The 26,035-nt window shown below is 47.8% G+C and overlaps 1 long non-coding RNA gene across 1 annotated transcript; it reads left to right on the top strand.

Annotated features, from left to right (window-relative positions):
* Positions 1-221: 221 nt before the first annotated feature.
* LOC146808483 (uncharacterized) lies at positions 222-26,035 on the top strand. The gene is made up of 3 exons (XR_014967584.1): positions 222-297; positions 1,277-1,302; positions 25,937-26,035. It is a non-coding gene; the product is annotated as an uncharacterized LOC146808483 (long non-coding RNA).

Consider the following 26,035-nt stretch of genomic DNA (forward strand, 5'->3'; position numbering starts at 1 on the left):
ACTGTTGTGGTTTTACAAATGGATAGTTACACAGTATTGCTAATTATTTATAATAACTTAAATAACCACACTAAATGATATTGTTTGTTTGTACTACAAATTGAACTGCAACAATGCCAAGTTTCACTTAAGTTCTTCTTGATTGTTTGCTTTTAGGTGCACAAGAGAAGAGACGTCACCCACAGTACTGCCAGACAGAAGGCCTGTGCACGACGTGACCTGTAACTGACTACGCAATTCGGACATCTCTTCAGCTTGTGAAGCTCAGTGCCGCTGCCAACTGACAGCTTCAAGATGGTACTGTCAGGATTCCTACCTCAGAGCTTGCACAGTAGGCCTGGGCGAAAATTTCGTTCCGTTCGCGGAAATTGCGATAATTTGACATTTTTGCGTTCCGCGGAGAGCGCGAAAATGTCAAAAATTCCGGTTTCCGCAGCTTGGCGATAATTTGTTTCTTGCTCGCGCTGTAAAATAATACATTCTCGCGCGCGCGCGATCGCCTTACCTGAATCCCTGCGTTCGCCGACAAGTTTTCTTGATCCGGTCGCGTTCTCCATGAGATGTTGTATTGTTTTTAGCCATTTGCGCTGTCTCGCGACAGTTCGCGCCCGCAGTGACGTCATGCGTCGCGCGATCACGTCTTTCTTCTCGCGATCATGCACCGCGAGAACAACTCAAAACAAGATGGCCGCGCCCGCAAGCAACCACATGGGTAAGTTGGCGACCCGCAACCATGCAGAAAATCTCGCGAACATGCCGGAAAAAAACTTCCGCATCTTCGCGATATTTCTGCTTGTTTGCGATAATTTTAAACATTTTCGCGATAATTTGCGAAGGTTAATTCCGCAAATTCCGCCCACCCCTATTGCACAGGAACAGAACGATGAACTTTCCCAATGCCCCTCTCAAAATTACCCTGCAACCAATATGTGCTGGTTACTGAGAAAATTCGAAGGGGGGGGAGGAGATTTGGATAAAATAATAAAGAACAAGAAGAGACTGCCACGGGTTCTCTGGTTCTTCCTTCCTCTGGTCTAGTTTTTTCTATGCTGCCGTGTGACTGGAAGATTCTAGGTACTAAACAGATAAGACTATTCGTTTTCTTTTACTATTATTATATTGACGTTATTCTTCTATAATCTCAACTTGTTTTTAACACACCCTATTCTACCCAGGCTCGTGCCCCTCTTCTGAATTAGTCTAGCTGTCTTTTCATTTATTTGTAGACTTGTGCTTGCAATTAATTTTATCTCTCTTTCTTGTTTTATGCTTGCAGGTACCTTTTGAAACTCCAAGCACTCAGTGAGTATTACTTCTTTCTTGTCTTTAAATTGCCTAGTGGAAATTAGTGATTTCTTTGTCTTTGGTTGAACAGACAGATTAACTCTATAATTTGTTTCAACTCTCAATAACAGTAAGCTTTGATATCAGAAATAACTTTAAAGTACTTAGCTCAGTGACTTCTGCGTGAATTGAACTACGAAGTGAAAAAATGCTGCAGTCTTTGTCAGAAAACTGACACGAGTAGAGTTTTCTTTTGTCTCGGAGGATCGCTGTATTCTTCAATGGGTTTTTCAGATAATCCCCTTTTGCACACACGGACGGTGGAACACACCCCACTGATGATGTGCGAAAGGCATGCTTAAAGGGAGGAACAGCTCTGCATACTCTAAGTAGGAACAACTCCTTCTGATGACGTACAGAAGGAGATTCTGAGGGGAAAAACAAATGTGGAAACTCGGAAAGGAATTATTGGACTAGGAGCAAGGAGGAAGTGTTGCCTTGTGAACGTAGAGAAGCTAATACGGCAATATCAGCACTCACCACCCTAACTTACTAATTCTGATGGAACCGCCATTAGATAGGTGCGCCTTCAGGGTTTACTTCAGGTGAAGTGCGTGGGTTCTAGAAGCTGTGCACTTCAAATAGAACTTAAGTTGGCAGATCAGAAATAGTCTAGACTGCTCAGCATTCAGAAATGTCAGCCATCTTGGAGATATTTTCTCTCCATAATTTACTCCAAGAGCAACCTTTTCACTTTTTAAACAAGGCACGGGGGCTTCCATGAATAATTGTGCAGATCGAGCATGTTGGACTTGGCCCTTTTTCCTGAATTTTTTCGTTTTTTTATTTCTCCCAAGATGGCTGCTACAGACCCCTGCTACTGCAGAGTGGTCTCTTATTAGTAGCACTCTAGCTGCCAGGAGCTGGCTGGAACCCCACAACAATGTTGCGACACCAGCCCGCCTTTTTTGTCCCATAGGTAGAATGGGGAAGCTCCTGGAATGTGCTGGAACCTTCTAGAAGGGAGGTGTGGTTTTTACTTTTGCCGCCTTGGCTAGAGGTCACCTGACCTACAGCTACTTAAGTGAGGGAGGGAACTTTTTGTAGTTAGTTGGCCAGTGGGGAAAAGCAGAGTTGGAGAATCGACGCAGGAGTGTAGGCGGTAGGGCCTAGCCAGGGACTTATGCCTCTGAGAGTGACAGGATTTAGGTGCTGCCTCTTAAGTGAGTGAGGGACCCTGTGAAACCCACTGATCTTGCCCAGCAGTAGGAGGACCCAGGACACCTCTGCCCAGCCTGACTAGGAAGGACCTAGTCGCCAACTCACTCCCTACCCCCCTGTAACAGAACCCCTTAAGGGCGCCAGATACATCTGCACCATCAAGACTTTCTAGAGCAACTGATTGCAGGAACTGAATGCAGAGACTGCGTGTCCAGACTGAACATTGACCCTAAGTGCCAAGCTGATTGTGGAATCGCTGAGAATCAACCAGGTCTTAGCGCTGTGACCCCTGCGCTCCCTGACCTGGCCTGGGATCCCCGGCAGCGTGCTCCGTTGAGCGCGGAGCTCCCCTGCTTAATTTGAGCCCCCCCTGCGTTGTGGAGGCTGAAGCGCGCTCACCGCTGCGGCCCGGAGGCCGGAAGAGTGCCCCCCGTCATCGCGAGGCCCGAGGAGAAGCCCGGGGCCCCGCCGCTGTCGTCGCAGCTGTGGTGAAGGCGTGCGAGGCTGTGACCAGCCCCTCCGTCGCAACAGGATCGCCTGCGGACTGCGGAGCCAGTGAGGACGCCTTCCCGACGTCGAGGAAGGTAAGCCCAGAGGCTTGGGACTGATCCCGGTGCGCCCCCTGTTGGCTGGGACCCACATCGCGCACTGAGCCCGGGTTCCCTCTCCGTGGGAGTCCCCCGGTCACCGCGACTGAGAGACCTCGCCGAGGGATCCGCCCCCTTGTTCCCCTGTGACTGTTAAGGAGCGTGGTGCCCCACGAACTGCACCGGAGTACGAGAGACTCGCTCCGTAAGACCCGATGTGCTCTGTGAAATGCTCCATTGTGAAGTGTTCAGTGCTATTGATTACAAGTAGCGCTTTATTCCAAATGCTCCGTTGTGAAGTGTTCAGTGCTATTGATTACGAGTAGCGCTTTATTCTAGATGTTCCGTTCTGAGGTATTCACCGCTTAGCGCGTATAACGCGGTAATCGCCACTGAGGCACTACAGGTAAAGCGGCAGGCCCGCGAGGTCTGCCCTGGGTCCCTGCACGCCCCCAGGAGTGGCGCTACGTTCCCCCGAGCCCTACTAAGGGGAGTCAGACACACGAGGGTGGCCTAGAGCCTTCAGGAAACATCCTGGTAAATAACGTGTTGGTGAATAGGGCGCTGGCTAATCCAACGCCAGAATAAGTGAAGCGTGCATGTACCTATCATTGATTTGCAGTTATATCTCCTGTAGTGCATTGACATCTCATGAATTGCATTTATAGTCCATGAATTGCATGTATATCTCTTGACGTGCAGGTACATCTCAATGAATTGCATTTATAGCTCATGAATTGCACCTATGTTTCATGAACTGCATCTATCTTGAACTGCTTGGATAAACTTGAATTATTTGCATAAAATATACAGTGTGGCGTCCCTTATTGCAAATGTAAATGTCCTTATAGAGCGCACTGTCACCAGACAGCCACCTTGCGGTGATGCCTTTGCGGTTTCCTGGCGCTGATACTCATACCGCTGTGGAACCCCTCCTGGCTTTCCCTCTGAAGTATCCACTCCTGGGCACCCCCAGGGTGAAGCCAGGCATCCTTAGCGCTGTTGGGGCCAGTGTGGAGGCTAAGCAAGCTATTGCCCAGAGTTGCAGCGTGGGTCCCGTGATTAGAATAGGCACCGAGGCGAGAATAGACAGGTCCGAGGAAATTGAGCCCGAGCCCCACAGAGGCGGGAATCGAACCCTGGTCCCTGGCCAGAACTCTGCTTCAGGGTCTGCCGCTCTAACCATTGAGCCACACTCCTCCACTTATTGTGTGTGTACCCCGTTCCATGAGAGGTGCGTGTTGTATGGTTGCTTTACACACAGGCCTTTGGGTGCCCAGCCGCTCGTGTCACGTTACCGCCATAGGGACTGGTGACCCCGGTTTCCTACATTGGTGGCAGCGGTGGGATTTTAGGACCTGTGACCATACAGCACCCTTCCGTGAAGCGGAGGGAGCCACAATTAAACGCCTATTTGTTCCAAATCTCTGAAACCAGTAATTGCTGCATTTATTAATTCCACTGTCCAGGCTGAGAGTGCAAGAATCCTGGCTAGCTGGTACCTGTCACCCATATCCTAGGAATTTTCTCCTTAGTAGCTAGGTCCCCACCTGTCAAGATGGAATTCCGGTTAGCTGACCTCGAGGGGTACTTGGTGAAGCAACTGAGAGAGTTCGGGCAGGGGATGGGGGTGCCTGGGGTGCGGAAGGCCAAAGGACCGGAACTCCGCACCGCCATTAGGGCATGGGCAGAGGCCCACCCAGAAGGGAGAGAGGATGAGGGACAGGAGGCGCCAGATGCACCTCAGGAGGAGAGCGCCCAGGAAGTGCTAGACATCTGAAATGTAGATGGGTCTGAAAATGTGCCCCCAGGGATACGTTCTGGGGCCAGTAGTAGGAAAGGGTCTAGGAGGAGCGCGTCTCCAGAAGAGTACGAGGACAGGAGGGAAGAGAGGCAATTAAAATGGGAGCTAGCGAAATTGGAACAGGAAAGAGAAAATAAGAGATGGGCAATGGAGGAAAAGAAGCTGGCGCACAAGCTTCAGCTAAAAGAGTTGGAGCTACGCGCCCTCCAATTGAATGCGTCCAATAAGGACAATGGTGGCAGCATACCGAGAGATCCCCAAGACCCAACATTCTATTTACCCAGGGTGTTTGAGGAGGCATTGGGGTGTGACCCTGAAGGGGGTGGTGCAGGGATCTTCCAACCCAGCGAGGTGGGAGAGCTTGCAGATAGCCCAGCTAGGTCCCAGGAAAGTGAGAGGGTTGTAGGGCCTCACGACCTATCCATAGGAAGGAGTGAGACGGGGAGGTGTCCCGAGGTGCACCAACCGCAGTCTCAGGGCCTGGAGAGTTCCGCAAGGGAGCCCCAGGTTGGGAGCCTAGGCTGTCCCGATGTGCCGCCCGGGGAAGGGGAGCCCCTAGTGTCAGGAGGACCCGGAGCATCTGTCATCAGATCTCCCGTGGTTCTGGGGACGGCCCAGTCGCAGGGTTCAGATCCTGGGCTGGGGTGCCAGGCTCAGGGGTTGCCTGACCTGGCGGGTGGGACGTCTGTTAACAGTGTCCCCCCAGGATTGACTTCCAGGGGTACTTTTCCCGTTGGGAGGGTGCGGAACTCTGGAAGGGGGTGCAGAGGGAGGAAGGTCTCACCTCGGGCACCGACTCAGCCTAAGGGTTTAGACCATAGGTTGGGGAACCAGTTGAAGGGTCAAGGCCCTGGACTGGGGAGAGAGTGGTGGTCTGAGGGTGCCTCGCATGGTAGGGTGAGGAACCCCAGAAGGAGAGGTAGGGGGAGGAGAGCCTCGCCCCTGAAGGCTGGTCAGCCTGAGGGTGCGGACCCCAGGTGGAAGGACCAGTGGCAGTTTGGAACTGCAAGGAGGAGGACAGGAGTGGTCAACGGGCACTACAAGCCTGGGGCTACTGCCCCCCACTCTGCGAGACCACGAGGGCCAGAGACATGTGGATGGCCCAGGGGCCAGTCCTGGCCACAACTAGCTAGGGAGCCCCAGTAGGGTGGTTTCGTTGGTCCAGGGAGGTTTGAAAGGGAACCATCGGGTTCCAGAGCGGAGGAGAACCTGCGGGTGCTCCTGCCGTTGCGGGCCTGCGTCCACCTTTTCTCGCCCCAAGCAGGGAAGCCCATCAAGGCATTGATCGGTCTACCCTGGCTTTTGGCTGGAAGGGGGTTATGTTGGACTTGGCCCTTTTTCCTGAATTTTTTCGTTTTTTTATTTCTCCCAAGATGGCTGCTACAGACCCCTGCTACTGCAGAGTGGTCTTTTATTAGTAGCACCCTAGCTGCCAGGAGCTGGCTAGAACCCCACAACAATGTTGCGACACCAGCCCGCCTTTTTTGTCCCATAGGTAGAATGGGGAAGCTCCTGGAATGTGCTGGAACCTTATAGAAGGGAGGTGTGGTTTTTACTTTTGCCGCCTTGGCTAGAGGTCACCTGACCTAGGGCTACTTAAGTGTAATGAATACCAGTAGGTTCTGCAGGAGCGCCAGGAATCCGGAGAAAATACCACAGTCCTCCCCGGCGACCCTCCGACCCTATCAGACTCTAGAGAAACGGAGGGCACACCCGGGGAAAACAGGGAAACAAAACAAGGGAAGGCGGGAATACTTCAGGAAGACCAAGGGCTCCACGTCTGGTACAGGTGAGGCTGAATATTGCTGCAGAGAAGGAAGGGTTAATGCAGTTTTGCAATCATGAGACTTCTCCACTGTTTAATTCCAACCCCGTGTCTCACATACCCTTCTACTGCTAAGTCGGTAAGAACACTACAGTATCCTACTGCCGATTCCAGATGAGCAGTACATCCGTAGAACAACTTCAAAGAGGATCCTGTACAAAAGAAAGACTTGTATTCAGACTGACGTTACTGTTCTTCACTATAACCCCTGTATGTGTAAGATTCACCACTTACCCCCACTATGATATGGTGAAACTGGAATCGTATAAGGTTTACATCAGCTGCAGGTGAAGATATTACACCTAATTTAGAGGTAAGTCACATAGGTCAGTGAACCACAATTACTCTCACACTGTTCTTTGACTACACACATAGATAAGGGTTTTAGTAAAGTAGAAACAAAAAGCAGCGCAAAAGCGCTGTTACCGTGGTTCAGTAGCTGTAATCTGCTATCACCAAGTGGTTCACGCAAGTCTTCCCACGTACTTCTCACTAAATAACTACAAAGGAGGAAACCCCCACAAGTATCAGCGGGGCTGAGGAAAGACCAACAAAAGAGGAATGAGTACTATAAGGGAACGAAACAATAAAGGGGAATGGATGTGAGGCTAAGAATGTAATGCCTCTTGCATTTGTTGAATCAGAGCGTGGACACGAAGCTCTGTTCGGCGAGGTGGTGGCGCCGAGAGTCCGGGTGAAACACCCGGTGGGCGGAGTTGCTAAAGCGACTCCGCGTTCGGTGTACCTGTAATCTTCCCTTTGGAAAGGGAGCAAAGCTGGAGGGATTATCCGCTACAAGTCCTAACGAAGGCACCAGCAATCAAAGGCTCTAAGGAAACTGACTCATTCTCTGGGGAAAGGAACGCCAGCAAAGCGCACACACTGCGGAAACAGGAAGCAACGAAAACCGGAAGTCAGGCATGTGTATGCGGACGGAAATGGGGCCCAGAACTAGAACGTTAAGCGCGTTCGGGAGCGTTTATGCTCCTTTTATACACTCTCATGCACTCGACGGGCAGGACTCTGGGGCGTGACAGTATACTCCCCCCACAACGGTCCCCCACACGTTTGGGTTTTTCAGGGTGTCGCAAGTGAAATTGACGAACCAGACGAGGAGCGTGCAAATTACAAGCTGGTTCCCACATGCGGTCTTCCACCCCATACCCTTTCCAGTGAATGAGGTACTGAAGGGATTTCCCTACCATGCGGGAATCCATTATGGCCTCCACCTCGTATTCCTCCGTATCCTGAACGGTAATGGAAGCAGGTTTGGGGGGTAAACGAGTACCCGGTACAACAGGTTTGATCAAAGACACATGGAACACGGGGTGAATCTTGAAGGTGGCAGGAAGTTCCAATTTGAGAGCCACCGGATTGATCACCTTCAGCACCTTGTAGGGACCAACGTATTTAGGGTTAAACTTGCGAGAACCACTCAGTTTCATGTATTTGGTGGAAAGCCACACCTTATCCCCCGGTGTATAAATAGGTCCCAAGCTTCTGTGCAGGTCCGCCCCCTCGTTATACCTCACTTTAGCCTGTTCTAAGTTCTCGCCAGCCTCTCTGTGTATATTCTGTAATTGTTGAACCAAATCAGTAGCTGCTGGAGTAGGACTGGTAAGGGGAACTCCGGATGGTAGGAGCTTGGGGTGAAAGCCTGAAGCACAGAAGAAAGGCGTGTGAGAGATGGAAGAATGTGGACTGTTGTTGTAAGCTATTTCTGCCAACCATACCCACTCATCCCAATCGGTAGGGGAATGGAGAACCTGAGTGCGAATGTATTGTTCAAAACATTGGTTGACTCGCTCAGTCTGACCATCTGACTGAGCATGGTGACTTGAAGACAACCGAACGTCTAGAGTAGCATGGCACATAGATTTCTCCAGAATCGAGACACAAATTGGGTCCCTCTGTCCGAAATCAGGACAGATGGGAAACCATGGAGGCGAACTACTTGTCGTAGAAACACTGAAGCCATCTCAGCAGCCGTAGGTAACCCCCCCAAAGGGATGAAGTGAGCTGTTTTAGTAAATAGATCTACAACCACTAACAAGGTATTGTTCCCTTTCACCGTGACCGGTAAGTCCACAATAAAATCAAGTGACACCGTGTGCCAAGGACTAGGAGGCGTGGGCAGCGGCAAAAGCAGACCCACCGGATTTTGTCGGGATACCTTAGTTTGGGCGCATACATGACAGGTCTTCACATATATTTCTATGTCTTCCAGCATTGTGGGCCACCAAAAGCGTTCCCTAATTGCCTTGGCAGTCTTCTTGATGCCTGGATGGCCTGCCAGGGGATGTGCATGATACCACTTCAAAACCTGGTCTTGTAATTCCAAAGGTTGGTAACACCACTCCGCCTTGGACACAAACATATCCATTCTCAATTGTTGTTTCATGCAAGTCTACTAGTTCTTTCATGTTCACCGAGGACTGGCCCTGTCTGATTAGGTTCTGAAATCCTGTTTCAGAGAGCACTCCTCCTATGATGACTTCCTTAGCGAGAATGTTGGGCGACTCAGAAGGCTCATCTGGCTGGAAGAAACCCAAGGCATCAGCCTTGCCATTCCGTCGTCCAGGCCTGTATTGTATAGTGAACTCATACTCACTAAAGAATTGAGACCATCGCAGTTGACGCATAGACAAGGCTTTGGCCGACTTCAAGTACTGGAGATTACGATGGTCGGTGTAAACTACAGTAGGATAACGAGCACCCAATAGTTATTGCCTCCATTCTTCAAAGGCCTTTTTGACTGCAAGTAACTCCTTGTCCCCTACTGCATAGTTGTATTCCGCAGGCGTGAACTTATGTGAATAATAGGCCACCGGGTGGCATTGACCTGTGCTAGGATCCACTTGACTCAATACACCTCCCACTGCCACTTGAGAGGCGTCCACCTCCACCACAAAGGGCAAGGCGGGATCCGGATGATGCAAGACAGGGGCCTGCGTGAAGGCACGTTTCATGAACTCAAAGGAGTCACCGGCCTCCTTAGACCATACGTAAGGAACACCCTTTTTCAGAAGTGCGGTGAGGGGACTGGCCAAATCCGAAAAGTTGCGTATAAAACGCCTGTAAAAATTGGCAAACCCCAAAAAACTCTGCAAGCCTTTCACAGTTACGGGAGCCGGCCAGGCAAGAACAGCGGAGATCTTGATGGGGTCCATAGCGAGACCCCAGGGAGACACTACAAACCCTAAAAAGGGAACTTCCTGGGAATGAAAGGTACACTTATCCAGTTTACAATATAAGTGGTTGTCACTGAGGCGTTCTAACACTCTACGAACATGGCGGGTATGATCAGCCATAGAAGGGGAGAAGATGAGAAGATCGTCAATATAGGCGATCACAAACTCATCCAGCATGTCTCTGAGCACCTCATTGATGAAAAATTGAAATGCCGCAGGAGCATTACAAAGCCCAAAGGGCATTACAAGGTACTCGAACAATCCATACTTGGTACAAAAAGCGGTCTTCCATTCGTCTCCCTCCTTGACACGCACCAGATGATAAGCGCCCCGCAAGTCCAGCTTAGTAAAGTACTGGGCTCCGCGTACTCTGTCAAGGAGGGAGGCTATGAGGGGTAAAGGGTACCGGTTTTTGATGGTAACAAGGTTGAGTTTTCAGTAGTCTATACAACAGCGAAGACCCCCCTCATGCTTAGGTATGAAAAACAATGCAGAGGAGGCAGGAGAGCGTGGCGGACAGATGAAACCTTTGTCCAACATCATGTCCAGGTACTCCCTCAAGTACACATTCTCCTTTTCTGTCAACGCATAGACCCGGCTACAAGGGATTCTGGCTCCTGTCTCTAAATCTATACAACAGTCATACACCCTATGCGGGGGAAGAACATCAGCTTCTTTAGGATCAAAAACTGCCTTCAAATCTTTATAGCAGGAGGGTAACTCTGTTAGAGGCTCCTCTTGCTCTAAGTCATGAGTCACCTGTGCATGAGCAATCAAAGACGTTGAACCAACATTATCCCGAAATGTCAGAGTAGAATTCTGCCAATCTATGACCGGATTATGCACTTTCAACCATGGGATGCCCAAAAGCACAGGAATTTGAGGGGACTGGATTAAGTCAAAAGCGATTTCTTCGTGATGATCCGGATCTATACTCATCTTAAGCGTTACCGTTCCATGTGTTATGGGCCCTGAAACAAGGGGACTACCGTCTATAGTGGTGACTCTACTCCTAATGGGTTTTTCTATGGTAGGTATGAAGTTCTCTCTAGCCCAATTCAAATCCATGTAATTCCCAGAAGCCCCAGAATCAATCATAACTGCTACATGAATACCCTGTTGGTGGAAGGATAAATATGCAGATACATACAAATGAGAGGTGGGTGTGATGTCGATCTCAGAGGTGGAGACGGTGCATCCAGAGCTACCCGGGATTCTTGTCTCACAGTACCCCGGGCATTCTAGTTTCCCGACTTCATGGTCGAAGTCGGCTTAATCGGACAGAGGCGCAGGAAATGCCCGGCCTTGCCACAATAAAGGCATAGCCTATTAGCTCGCCTTCTTTGTCTTTCTTCGGGAGATAAGGGACCCCTCACCACTCCGATCTGCATAGGCTCACCTTCCTCACTGCTCTTAGGGGACTCGGTCTTTTTCTCTCTGATAGATGTATACCGGGGTTCAAATTTTCCTTTCTCTTGTCTTCTTTCCTGTAATCTATGATCTATCTTAACCACTAGGTCAATCAATTCAGTCCAAGACTCGGGTAAGTCCACTATTTGGGAGAGGGCGTCTTTTAATTCATCCCGCAATCCCCTATAAAAAAGTGTACTACGCTTCTCTTCAGGCCAGTTTGCCTCTACCACTAGCCTGCGGAAGGAAGTGATATACACCACCAAGTCGTGGTTACCCTGCTTCAGCGCTAACAGCTCTGTATCTGCTGAATGCGTGTAAGTGTGTCTGTCGAATAACTTTCGAAATTCACTTTTGAAAGCAATATAACTATATAACAGGGGATCGTCACGATCTACTAAGGGTATAGCCCAATCAGCGGCCGACCCACTGAGATACGAAATCATAAATGCCACCCTAGACTGGTCAGACGGAAAACAAGTGGCTTTACATGAAAAATGCAACTGGCATTGGCTAAGAAACGCCGCACACCTAGCAGCGTCCCCTGAGAACCTCTCTGGTGGTGCTAGAGGAATAGAGGGCGGAGTGGTAACTTGGATCACAGGAGTGGGAATATCTGAACTACCTCCCGCTGCCGCTACCCCTTGTTGTCTCTGGAGTGCGTCTACTCTATTAGCTAAAGCCTGTGTCTCAACCTGTAGATTCCCAATCATCCCTGCAACATCCGCCAGGGATACCGCTCCCAGATCCATGACGCTCGGGGAGAACAAAGCACGAGGGCTTAGCGTTCTGTAATGAATACCAGTAGGTTCTGCAGGAGCGCCAGGAATCTGGAGAAAATACCACAGTCCTCCCCGGCGACCCTCCGACCCTATCAGACTCTAGAGAAACGGAAGGCACAGCCGGGGAAAACAGGGAAACAAAACAAGGGAAGGCGGGAATACTTCAGGAAGACCAAGGGCTCCACGTCTGGTACAGGTGAGGCTGAATATTGCTGCAGAGAAGGAAGGGTTAATGCAGTTTTGCAATCATGAGACTTCTCCACTGTTTAATTCCAACCCCGTGTCTCACATACCCTTCTACTGCTAAGTCGGTAAGAACACTACAGTATCCTACTGCCGATTCCAGATGACCAGTACATCCGTAGAACAACTTCAAAGAGGATCCTGTACAAAAGAAAGACTTGTATTCAGACTGACGTTACTTTTCTTCACTATAACCCCTGTATGTGTAAGATTCACCACTTACCCCCACTATGATATGGTGAAACTGGAATCGTATAAGGTTTACATCAGCTGCAGGTGGAGATATTACACCTAATTTAGAGGTAAGTCACATAGGTCAGTGAACCACAATTACTCTCACACTGTTCTTTGACTACACACATAGATAAGGGTTTTAGTAAAGTAGAAACAAAAAGCAGCGCAAAAGCGCTGTTACCGTGGTTCAGTAGCTGCAATCCGCTATCACCAAGTGGTTCACGCAAGTCTTCCCACGTACTTCTCACTAAATAACTACAAAGGAGGAAACCCCCACAAGTATCAGCGGGGCTGAGGAAAGACCAACAAAAGAGGAATGAGTACTATAAGGGAACGAAACAATAAAGGGGAATGGATGCGAGGCTAAGAATTTAATGCCTCTTGCATTTGTTGAATCAGAGCGTGGACACGAATCCCTGTTCGGCGAGGTGGTGGCGCCGAGAGTCCGGGTGAAACACCCGGTGGGCGGAGTTGCTGAAGCGACTCCGCTTTCGGTGTACCTGTAATCTTCCCTTTGGAAAGGGAGCAAAGCTGGAGGGAATATCCGCTACAAGTCCTAACGAAGGCACCAGCAATCAAAGGCTCTAAGGAAACTGACTCATTCTCCGGGGAAAGGAACGCCAGCAAAGCGCACACACTGAGGAAACAGGAAGCAACGAAAACCGGAAGTCAGGCGTGTGTATGCAGGCGGAAATGGGGCCCAGAGCTAGAACGCTAAGCGCGTTCGGGAGCGTTTACGCTCCTTTTATACACTCTCATGCACTCGACGGGCAGGACTCCGGGGCGTGACATTAAGTGAGGGAGGGAACTTTTTGTAGTTAGTTGGCCAGTGGGGTAAAGCAGAGTTGGAGAATCCACGCAGGAGTGTAGACGGTAGGGCCTAGCCAGGGACTTATGCCTCTGAGAGTGACAGGATTTAGGTGCTGCCTCTTAAGTGAGTGAGGGACCCTGTGAAACCCACTGATCTTGCCCAGCAGTAGGAGGACCCAGGACACCTCTGCCCAGCCTGACTAGGAAGGACCTAGTCGCCAACTCACTCCCTACCCCCCTGTAACAGAACCCCTTAAGGGCGCCAGATACATCTGCACCATCAATACTTTCTAGAGCAACTGATTGCAGGAACTGAATGCTGAGACTTCGTGTCCAGACTGAACATTGACCCTAAGTGCCAAGCTGATTGTGGAATCACTGAGGATCAACCAGGTCTTAGCGATGTGACCCCTGCGCTCCCTGACCTGGCCTGGGATCCCCGGCAGCGTGCTCCGTTGAGCGCGGAGCTCCCCTGCTTAATTTGAGCCCCCCCTGCGTTGTGGAGGCTGAAGCGCGCTCACCGCTGCGGCCCGGAGGCCGGAAAAGTGCCCCCCGTTGTCACGAGGCCCGAGGAGAAGCCCGGGGCCCCGCCGCTAACGTCGCAGCTGTGGTAAAGGCGTGCGAGGCTGTGACCGGCCCCTCCGTCGCAACAGGATCACCTGCGGACTGCGGAGCCGGTGAGGACGCCTTCCCGACGTCAAGCAAGGTAAGCCCGGAAGCTTGGGACTGATCCCGGTGCGCCCCCTGTTGGCTGGGAGCCACACCGCGCCCTGAGCCCGGGTTCCCTCTCCGTGGGAGTCCCACGGTCACCGCGACTGAGAGACCCCGCCGAGGGATCTGCCCCCTTGTTCCCCCGTGACTGTTAAGGAGCGTGGTGCCCCACGAACTGCACCAGAGTACGAGAGACTCGCTCCGTAAGACCCGATGTGCTCCGTGAAATGCTCCGTTGTGAAGTGTTCAGTGCTATTGATTACGAGTAGCACTTTATTCCAAATGCTCCGTTGTGAAGTGTTCAGTGCTATTGATTACGAGTAGCGCTTTATTCCAAATGCTCCGTTGTGAAGTGTTCAGTGCTATTGATTACGAGTAGCGCTTTATTCTAGATGTTCCGTTCTGAGGTATTCACCGCTTAGCGCGTATAACGCGGTAATCGCCACTGAGGCGCTACAGGTAAAGCGGCAGGCCCGCGAGGTTTGCCCTGGGTCCCTGCATGCCCCCAGGAGTGGCGCTACGTTCCCCCGAGCCCTACCAAGGGGAGTCAGACACACGAGGGTGGCCTAGAGCCTTCAGGAAACATCCTGGTAAATAACGTGTTGGTGAATAGGACGCTGGCTAATCCAACGCCAGAATAAGTGAAGCTTGCATGTACCTATCATTGATTTGCAGTTATATCTCCTGTAGTGCATTGATATCTGATGAATTGCATTTATAGTCCATGAATTGCATGTATATCTCTTGACTTGCAGGTACATTTCAATGAATTGCATTTATAGCTCATGAATTGCACCTATGTCTCATGAACTGCATCTATCTTGAACTGCTTGGATAAACTTGAATTATTTGCATAAAATATACAGTGTGGCGTCCCTTATTGTGTGTGTTCCCCGTTCCATGAGAGGTGCGTGTTGTATGGTTGCTTTACACACAGGCCTTTGGGTGCCCAGCCACTCGTGTCACGTTACCGCCATAGGGACTGGTGACCCCGGTTTCCTACAGAGCATCTCTTGCTTCTGTGGATCCTGACAGGCACCAAATAAAGGTGCTGCCAAGAATGTGGCCAGTAGGGAGGCGAAGAAGCACATTTCCACCACTGGCATGCCAACCAGAACCTTTTTCGGCGGACTTGCGCCTGCCGCACCAGCCTCCGGTGAGCAAGCTGAGAGCAGCACTCCTGCATCAAGAGCACCAACCCCCCCAACCTAAGCCCAGGGCCATGTCTGTCAGTGAGGCAGCAACTGCAATCATGTTGACACCGACAAGTAGTGAAGTTGAATTGGATTTGTCCCTTTTGTAAAGTAGTTAACAATCGTTTCAGGAAACAGAGCAAAGTGGACAGCAGCCGTAGCCAGCAATAGTACATGTGCCTGATATTGGAACCGAACAGAAGGTTAAGCTTCCTTCCGAGCATGAACCTCCTCTTTTAGAATTATTGCTCCCAGATCTCCAGCAAAGAAAAGGAAGGGCACTACTCCACCACATTCTCCAGGCGCCACTTCTGATGATGATGATGATGATAGGGACATGGAGTGGACCCCGGCAGAGTCCAGGAGACAACAGGAGAGGCAAAGGAAAAGAAAAGTTCCTGAAAGACTTGGACTTAAGGAAGGGGCTGATGAGGTGGATGATGACGACGAGGCAGTCATGGTGGAAGGTGACACAGAGAAGTCAGACATTGCTATTCAACCTGCTCCGAGGGATGTGGCACAGGTAGCACCACCACCACCTCCCATATATGCAAAGCCCCGGTTGAGATCTGCACCAACCCCTACCTCAGACGAAGCAGAGAGGCAATCAAAGACAAGCCCATCCACCTCCAATTCTTCAGACAGTGGCACAGTAAATTATTACTCCTCTCCTGTTTGGGACTTTTTTACAGTTAGCAAAGGGGGGGGGCACATTGCAGTATGCACCATTTGCCACACAAATGTTGATTGAGGTAAGCCTGGTACACATTTTGGTACTGGAGGCCAAACGACCCATACGAAACAACACCACACTATCAAAATGGAGGAGCACCTTAAAAAAATTGCTGAACCTGTTCGTAGTGATGAGGAGAGACAGGGAACATCAGCTACAAGTCCAATTATGGTGGAAGGTGATGATTAGGAAGAGGGTGACTTCTTCACGCAAAGCAGCTTTGTTCCCAGCAGTGCTCCATCAGATTCCCCCACCTCTGCGACTTCACAATGGCACAGGATTCGGAATGAGATGAAGACACCATGGAGTACAGTGATTACCCCACCATGATGCACGTTGATTCTATCACTACCATCTACTTCTCAAAACAAACCTGTGTCAGTGGCCCCAGAAAAGAAGGAAATCCAGGCTACTATCACTGGCATGTTTAGGCAGGAGGGGCCCTATGAGCAGAACCACCCAACTGCACGTTTGTACAATGCGAAGCTTGCAAAAATGTTAGCGCTTGCCCTCCTCCCTTTTTCTTTTGTGGAAGGAGTGGGATTCTTAGAATTTGTGGCAGCCATCTGCTTGAAATGGAAGGTACAAAGTTGGACCTATTTTGCCAGAGTTGCTGTTTCAGAGCTGTATCCCAATGTGCTGCAGTTGGTTGGACAAGCTTTTCATCAAAGTGTTGTTCACACCATTCACCTGATGACAAACATGTGGACCAGTTGTCAGGCGACTGATTATATGTGCATTACTGCACACTAGATCTCTTTTGTGGGGATAAAGCAAAAGATATCTGCAGGTCTTGACACTGTTTGGTGGCATGCAACAGTAGCCATGTTCGCCATGGAGAAATCACATACAGTTGTAAACATCTTGGAAGAATCTTACAGCAAAGTGTATGAATGGCTTTGACCCAGAGGTCTGAGAATTGGATTTGTTGCAATGTCAGACGGAGGCTATTTCAGGATCCTGTGTTCGGCCCATTGCATCAACATGATGGTGCAAGATACTGACCACCTACAGAACAATCTGCACTCATTTCAGCCATTCTTTTAATGCCCGGAAGCAGTTGCAGATAATTCAGTGTAATAATAAAGCACCAGTTAAAGCCCTGACTTGACCTTTTACATGTTAGAATGTCTGTTTGAGCAGTACAAACAGATAAATTACTATGTCATTCAAAGAGGAGGAGATGCAGTTGGGAAAGCTATGACCATGGATGCAAACAAATGGGGCAGAGTCAAATGCCTGACACAGATGCTACTCCCTTTTGAGGTTTTCACGCAGGAAGTTAGCAAGGAGGACAGTACGAGGGGCCAAGCTATCCCGCTGTTGCATCTCATACAGGACCAGGTAAAGAAGGTGTCTGAAAGGTTCGCCCCCGCAGGGGTGAATGAAAACACAGAAGCGCATGCCTTGGTTGAGAAAATAGCCCTTCACTTGGCTTGTAGTACAAGACTGCAACATGACATCATCACGTCCAAAGAGTACATCTGTACCACACTACTTGATCCATGGTACAAACAAATCCTTCCCACTTTCATTCCATTTTCTGAAGGGGATGTTTTAAAATACAAGAGGTTGACTGTAGAGCAAGCTGGAGACTTGAAAGAAGAATGACTAGAACTTTAAGTCCCACCCCGCAGTTCTGGGGTGCCGCCTTCAACTTCCGGAAAGGGAAGTCTTGTCTCACAGCAACCAACAACATCATTAACCAGAACACCGGCAACAACAGCAACAGAAAGACCGGACCCAACCTCTGCATTGGATTGGTTTTAATTGGCAGGGCTCAAGTCCAGTGTAGAGGTGATGGCAAAACAGGTTGAGCAAGTGTCAGAACCAATTATCTTCCACAGGATGTTCCAGGAGTATCTGGATGATCCAAAAGAGGTCTATGTGGATCAAAATCCATTCATGTATTGGTATGGGAAAATACAGCAATGGCCAGAGGTCAGCATGCTAGCATTAAAGTATCTTTCTTGTCCTGTCGCCAGTGTGTCTGCTGAGTGTGGGTTCAGTGCAGCTAGTGTGGTTGTTACAGTGAGAAGGACCAATCTCTCACCTCAAAATATGGAGAGATTGACTATGATCAAAATAAACCAACATTTTATACCACACAATTACACCGTTCCTCAAACAGCACAGGAGGAGGAGGAGGGTGATTGGTCAAAAACTGATTCAAATGTGTTAGCTGATCAACTTCTGGGTGAACCACCTGAGTTTGAGGACAAACTCTACTTCCAGGACTATTTATGCCAGTGCCCCTATAGAAGTTTTTAATTGTTTCTCATTGAACTAATCGCAAAAGAAACCAAAATAGCTCGTAGAACATTATTATTTTTGTGTCACATTTATTCTGCCCCTCTATTTTTTTGTACATTGCAAAAAGTGGTCTCAATAAACAACTCATCAACAACAAAAATTTCAATAATCAAGAACAGATACTCGAAGTAACATAAAGTATATTTAGTAAGCAGTGTTATTTAATCACACTGAATGTACATTTTGTATTTTTTATTTTTTTATTTTATTAAATCATTGACAATTGAAAAATTGTCATGGCACATTGAAAATATACAGTAATACATAAGTAAAATAGCAAAATCAGAAAGCGCAAATCTCTCGGCTTGCTGTACCACTGATAGTAAGACAACAAAAGAAAAAGAAGAAGGGAAAAAGAAGAGGAAATAATACAGGGGCCAGAAAGATACAGACATTGAACAAGAGAAACCTAAATAATATGCGAATATGCAAAGTGCCGTGGCCAGAGATGTTTACCCAATCCAACTGGTGATTGGCGACCAGATTTTCCTCCCCATTTTCCTTCTCCTACGCCCTTTCAATCTGTATACAGCTGATTCCATATTGTAAGTGACTAACAACTCAGCCTGCCAATTTATGAATGTAGGAGGATCAGGGCTAATCCACTGGGAAGTTAAACACGTTCTAGCAATAGCCATTGCAACAAATACAAATCCGCTTTCAGATCTAGACCGGGCCATTCTGCCCTGGCTCCCTTCTGCCCCCAAGATAATCAAATTGGATCTTAACAATACCGGTGTGACGAGTATCTGGTTCAAAATGAATTCAATTTCTTGAAGGAATTTGACAAGATTGGGTCAGGAAAAGAACATGTGAATCATGTTGGCAGCCCATGCCCCACACCTACTGCATGAATTACCCCGTGGGCCAGCCCATTTAGAGATCTGCCCCAGAGTGTAATATAAGTCAAAGACCGACATAAAATGTTGGGTTCTCAGGCTTCGGGTAATTAGAATCTGGTTTCAAGTTCCAGAGACAGCTCTAAGTCAATTCCTTGTTTACTGAACTTCCGTCACCATCTGTCAATCTGGATAGACAAGTCATCAGGGAGAATGGCCAGAAGGGTTTGATATATTGTCCCAATACGAGATCTATTCCATATTATGTCAACCAGTGGTATTTTTTTCGAAGTTTGCGTCTGTTTGTGCCATAGTTTTACCCAGGAAACTCCTGATCTGCAATAATTTGAAAAAATGCCTCATAGAGACACCAAACTTCTCTTGTAGATTAGAGAATGAGGCGATTTGTCCCCCACAGCAGACATCCCCCAGGACATTAATTCCTAAGTTTTCCCAACTAGATATGGTTAGATATTGGAAAATTGAAGGTAAGAGTCTATATGATAAAAACGGGGTGTAAGCATTATTATTCAAAATGCCAATCTTCCGTCTTATCTTTTTCTAGTTAGAATAGGCTGAATGAATGATTTTAAATTTGATCTTTTTGTAATAACTCAGCTCTAAGATTTTTACCAAACATTGACCAGCAGACTCGCCAAGTTCTACTTCATAAATAGTAGGTCTAGCAGCATCGGGAACTACTGCTTTACCCCCAACCAACAGTATCCCCATATGTTGTAATAGTGCAGCCCAGTGATAAAGGAGAAGGCTGGGCAACCCCTCCCTCCCTAAGTCCAGATAAAATCATCCATTTACCTGCTCTTCTGGCTCTATGATACCCCCATAGAAATCAAACACATGCCCTTTCGGCCTTAGTGATACAAGATGCCGGAATTCTAAAAATATGGTCCAAAATAAGTATAAAAATTTAGGGAAAACCATCATTTTGATGACATTGCATCAACCGTGCATTTATAGATGTAGATGGTCTAGTCTCTCGAGTGTCTTATTAATATTCATTAATATCGGCAGGATATTTAGCTCGGGTATCTGCTTCACTGATGCCATAATCTTCACTCCCAGATATGTTGCTATAGATACAGTTGGGATATGTTCCGGGAGCGAAGTAGCCGAGTGTAAAATCTGGGTGTTGTCGATATTTCATTTATATCCCAAGACGTAACCAAATATCTCTGCTGATTCCAGCGATGTCATCGGCATACGCTAATGTTTTATAAGCCATACCGTTGACCATGACAGCTTTAATCGATGTATTTGCATCCAGCTTATTCAGAAAAGGATCAATATAAATTGCAAATAATAACGGGGAGCAGGGACATCCCTGCCAGGTTCCTCTGCTTATGTTAAATGATTTAGATACCTGATCAGAAATACGGATACAAACCTCAGGAAGTATTTAAAGTGCCTGCACTGCTTGAATGAAATCCTTAGGTAGGCCTTTTGCATGCAGGATGGACCAAAGAAACCCCTAGGAGACCCTGTTGAACGCTTTCTCTGCGTCCAACAGGATCATCCCAAGAGGTGTCTTCGTAGCCTCAGCCCAATCAAACAGAGGTATGGTGCGCCTAACGTGGTCTGATGTATCTCAACCCGGGATAAACCTGTGTTGCCGGATGTTAACCAATGGAGCAATAACTTGCCCCACCTTAGGGCAATTATTTTAGAATTGATCATACTGTCAGCACATATTAGAGAGATGGGTCTGTATAATGATGGGCTGAGCTCAGGTTTATCCTTTTTTTTTTTAAACTACTATGGTGGTTTTACTCCAGGAGTGGGGAATCTGGGCCTTCTGGGCAAGGTGGAATAAAGATTGTAGCTCACCTCGAAGAGTTTGCCGGACCGTGCGGTAAAATTCTAGCGGTAAAGCTTCGGGACTGACAGCCTTACCATCTGCCAACGAAGTTCAAGCAAGCTCAACCTCGTCCTCCATGATTGAGGCAGACAACATCTCGCTTTGTTCCAGGGAAACCTTCGGAATTTCGTGGTCCCGCAGAAATTCCTCCCCAGACATCACTTCTACCTGCCTATCTGTGGTATATAGCTCCTGATAGAAATCCAGAAAAACCTTCAGGACCTCCACCAGTGAGTCCTGAATCTGGCCCGATTGATCCCAAATACAGCAGATTCAATTAAAAACTCCCCTTTGTTGCAAACGTTTAGCCAACAATCTGCCTCAATTCTCCCCAAATTCAGATATGTCCGCCCGATGCTGTGAGAATTTAATAGCCAATTCATCCCCATAAAATTGGTGTATTCTGTCCTTTACAACTGCTATCTGCTGCAGACATTCATCCGTTTTTTGCAAATCCCTGATTACCCGCATAAGCTCTTCCTCGGCCTCGCGCAGCTGTTCCACCCAGCCATTGATCTTTTCTTCTACCATCCTCTGTCTGTAAAGGGAGAAGCTGAAAGTCTCACCCCGGACAGCAGCTGTATAAGCATAACAAACTATTATTTCAGATGCAGAGCCCTTGTTTATGTTGAAAAACTCGGTAATCCATTTAGCCATATGTTGACAGTATACCTGATCTAACAATAACTTCCTGTCAAACATCCAAGTCATAGGAAGTTGTAAAGAGCAGCTCATTATAAGCTCGATCACTAATGGGTTGTGATCTGATATTATCTTAGGAAAAAGCTCAATGTTAGCCTTTTCTACGATGTGATCAGATATGATGAAATAGTCCAATCAGACAAATTCAAGATGAGGAACTGAAAAATAAGTGTACTCCGGATCCATCTGTCTGTGTCTATGCCAGACATCGACCAGTCTGTGTTCCCTGATAACTCCCTGCAGAGCCCTAAAAGTCTTGCCCTTTCTTCCCTGATATGGATTATTACTGAAAAGGTTGAAGCTGCCATTCAAATGAATATTAAAATCACCACAAAGGAATACCAGAGCAGGCCATAAAGCCAGTTCTATGCCCAAAAAAAATCAGGATTTCAGGATTATCCAGATTTGACCCATACAAAGAGCAGATAGTAAAAGAGATGCCCAGAATTACAACTTCAACAATTACCCACCGTCCAAGATTATCCTCCTTGATTCGTTTGCTGATTGAGATACCATGCCTAGCTAAAATAGCTACCCCCGTGTAGTTGTGGCTTGACAGGAGCATGCAAGGAGATCAAAGCCCAGATGCTTTAACCACCCATGATTGTTCCAGGGAATATGGGCTTCTTGTAGGCACAGTACATCTATGTTCATATGTCTTATGAGCTTGGCAAGCAAACCTATTTTTCTTCTATTATCAAGGCCACAACTGTTTAAGAAACAAATTCGGATTTTACTTTTCCCAGCCATCGTCCATATAAGATATAGGTATTTTCAAAATAGTAAAAATGCGAAGAATTTTTTTTTCTTTTAATGGAATTCCGCAACATATTATACTTATGAATGCTTTCCTTTCTCGATACAGTCTGTAGCCATGACTATTCATATACAATAGTGACTGTGCACCATTCCCACACTTCACCCCCCACACTCCACAATGCTTCTACCAGAAGCCCTCCCCCCTCCACTCACCCACCCTCCCACCACATGAGGCATGGGGACCAACGGCTCCTGGTGATGCAGAGCTAACACACCGCCCCTTCCACTAAGCCAGACCCCCTCCCGAAAGTGCATACCGTGCTGTGAGTAGAAAAGAAGAAGCTTAGAAAAAAACGAACCATACATAGAACAAAAAAGGACACCCCCAGGGTCAGACAAATACATCACAATACAGAACACATTCAAACCACAGATCCCTGTAGTGAAAGTGTGAATTCTCTTGCTTGAATTTCAGACTGGAAATAATGTGTTTGCCCCTGAAAGACCACCTTCAGTTTGGCCGGGTTAAGCAAAAAAAACCCTTTGCCTGGAATAGCGGGATTAATTGACTCAATAACCATCTCTTTTCAACAGTCAGCTGACAGAAGTCAGGCCTCACAAAGAAGTTGCACCCCTTACTAGCCCTTTTCTGATCTGGCCTGGCTAGATCATACAGAGCCTTCCTGGCCCAATATTTATTAAGACAGATCAGGATAGCACGTGGTCGGCTATCAACTTGGCCCCCTTTTTTCTGCTGATTAAAAGGGAAACGATGGGCCCTTTGCAGTTGCATTTTCCAGTCCCAGTGTCGAAGCTCGGGAAAAGCCTCCTCAAAAAGTTCAATCACAAACTGGTGGACATCTGCCCCCTCCTTGCCCTCCGGGATGCCCAGAATTTGCAGATTGTTCCTCCTTGATCGATTTTCTAAGTCCATCAATTTCAAAAGTGTATCATCCTTCTTGGCTTGCATGGACTCAGCCATAATCTTCTGTGCGGCCAACTCATCTTCCAACTGGGAAATTCTGGTCTCTGACTCTCCAATTCTTGCCGCAAAATCGGAACATGTCTTTGCAATGCTACATATAGCATTCTGAAGTTTCCAACACGCACCTTGACTCAGATAACTCTCAGCTCTTGTTTCCTCACAATGAGCCATGATAGACTGATAAATTGTAGAGAGAGTGATTTCTTCAGGTTCATTGGGGTTGAAGCTGGCCACTCCAGGTAATGTGGCTCCATTCGGTGTCTCTTTTCCTCCCAAATTTGATGAGAAAGAGTAATCCCAGGTCATTGAGCCTGTCACAGCCCCGGCCAGCAAAGATAAGGCAGGTTGATCTTTCAATTTTCTAACGGCCCTAGGATTAATCAGGGATTTGTCGCTCTCTTCCTCCCAGTGCAGGCTGCTGGTGTCACTTTCTTCCCCCACCCAGTCTTTGCCACAACTGTCATCACCAGAGGAGTTAGAATGGTCTGACAGGGAGTAGAATTTATCAGCTAGATCCTCCTCCCTACATGTTGGTAGATTATCAGACTTCCTGTCTGGGTGAGCCGGTCCAAAGCCCCTTTTGTGTGTCCATTGCTTAAAGAAACTCCATGTACCAGAATGCACTGGGCTTGTTGTTCAAGCGGTGTACCGGTTACCGGGTCCAGAGGGAGCACACCTGTCATGCTGCCAGCTTCCCTGCTCTCATCTGGGAGGCTGTCTGAACTAGTGCGATCAAGCCCTCGGTCCAATGTCCCCCCCCATCAGTTTCCCCTTCTGCGAACTTAACCCGGGTCAGCTCTGTCAGAGTAGATGTAGCATCTGGAAAATGAGGGTAGTTTCAGAGACGAGCGGAGGGGTGTTGACTTTTGTATTGGTTTTGGCTCCTACTGCCGGCTGTTTTTTTGAAGTTTGCACCTTGAACAGAGAAGCGACCGTCTGCTTTGCACGAATACCAGCGCCATTCTTCCCCTTGAGTTGTACACCAACGCCCGGCAAACCGACCGGCGTTTCCATAACAGAGCGGCGTCTTCCAGCATCAGGACTTCCTCTTTGGTCCGGAACAGGTTTCCCCGGACTACCAGAGCCCACCGGTGGCCCCCACGCCTTGAGGCTCCTAGAAGTTGACTTCGCCAGCATGGGTGGAGCTGCGGCGGTAACAAAAGCAGGAGAAGCTGTCGGAGCGTAGGTTTTACGAGTCAGCCTACAGGGCAGTGGGACCCACCACAGCCAAAGCCACAAATGCCAAATCATCAACAGCAGGCACAGGTAAGTTGTTCACTGCTATATCACCGCTACATCTGTCTCTTGCCCGAAAAATCTGATTGAATCCTGGATGGAGGGGGTATAGCAGGGAAGGAGTGTGTGGTCAGCTCACTCGGCTGCTAGTGAAGCCGCAATCTTGCCTCTCATTGTCAAACGTACATCAATTTGTAATGCTAATTCAACAATAACAAAGGTAGTGCCCCCAGGAGTGAGAGGGAGGAGATAAGGGTGATACGGTTAGTATTGTGTTTGAAGTGGGATAGAAGGGTAAATGGAGAAAATATAGTGCAAATCATATAATTTGTCACATAGATAACACAAGGCTCATGTTTTAAGCCACAAAATTTAAAATGATATCCAAAAGATAAATAGCCATGAACGAGAACAATGTCACAGTGATAAATCACTGTTGATCAAGCTGGCAATTGGTACAAATGTCGACATTTCGACCCCTAAAATACTGTAGGTTAATTATCCCTTATGACAGGGTCTTCCTCAGGACTGGAGTGAAAGGGAAGGGGGGTACCATGGAAACCCCTTCACTGGGGATTGGTTTGTCGGAGTGGGCGCGTGGGCTCTAAAATAATGAGAGCGAAAGGAGATCACTTGAATGGATAACAAATTCCTTATAAAGAAAGAAACCAAGCCGGACTACTCAGCTGGGCCTTGTATTTTTCAATTTCTGATGAATTCCCTTGCCAGGCAAAAAATGCTCCATGCACTTTACAATCGCTACTTGCAGAAAACGTCTCCATTCAATGGCCCCTTTATTGAACGGAGACATTTTCTGCAAGTAGCAGTGCAGGATCTTCCAAGCAATAGCCCACACTAGCCACATTTCCTCACCCGCACATGGAAACATATCCATATTGTAGATATAGAATGAAGAAAATCAGTCATCAGCATCATCATTCAGGCCTTGAGTTGCTTAGCCATAAACGCCTAACGTAAGCTTGTCCACTCCAGACTGTGAGTCAATTTTTACAACTCGAGGAATTTGTAAATATACTACTAGCTCCCCATTAGCCAAAACTTATTAGTTTTGCTATTGTTTGTATTTTAGCACTATCACCCATTCTTGTTGTGTCATCATGTAGTACTCAGGTGTCAATTCTTTGTAAAGCTTTGATAAAATATAACCCACTAACTCAGTCTTTTTATTTCCATATAGTTGCCTACAATGGACAATCAATCATTCAGATTAATCCTAAAGTTGGAGCTCACCTGGGTAGAACTGAAGGTGGGACCTCGCTTGTGAAGTTGTGATGCC

Source organism: Triturus cristatus, chromosome 8 (assembly GCF_964204655.1).
Source record: "Triturus cristatus chromosome 8, aTriCri1.1, whole genome shotgun sequence".
Taxonomy (NCBI): domain Eukaryota; kingdom Metazoa; phylum Chordata; class Amphibia; order Caudata; family Salamandridae; genus Triturus; species Triturus cristatus.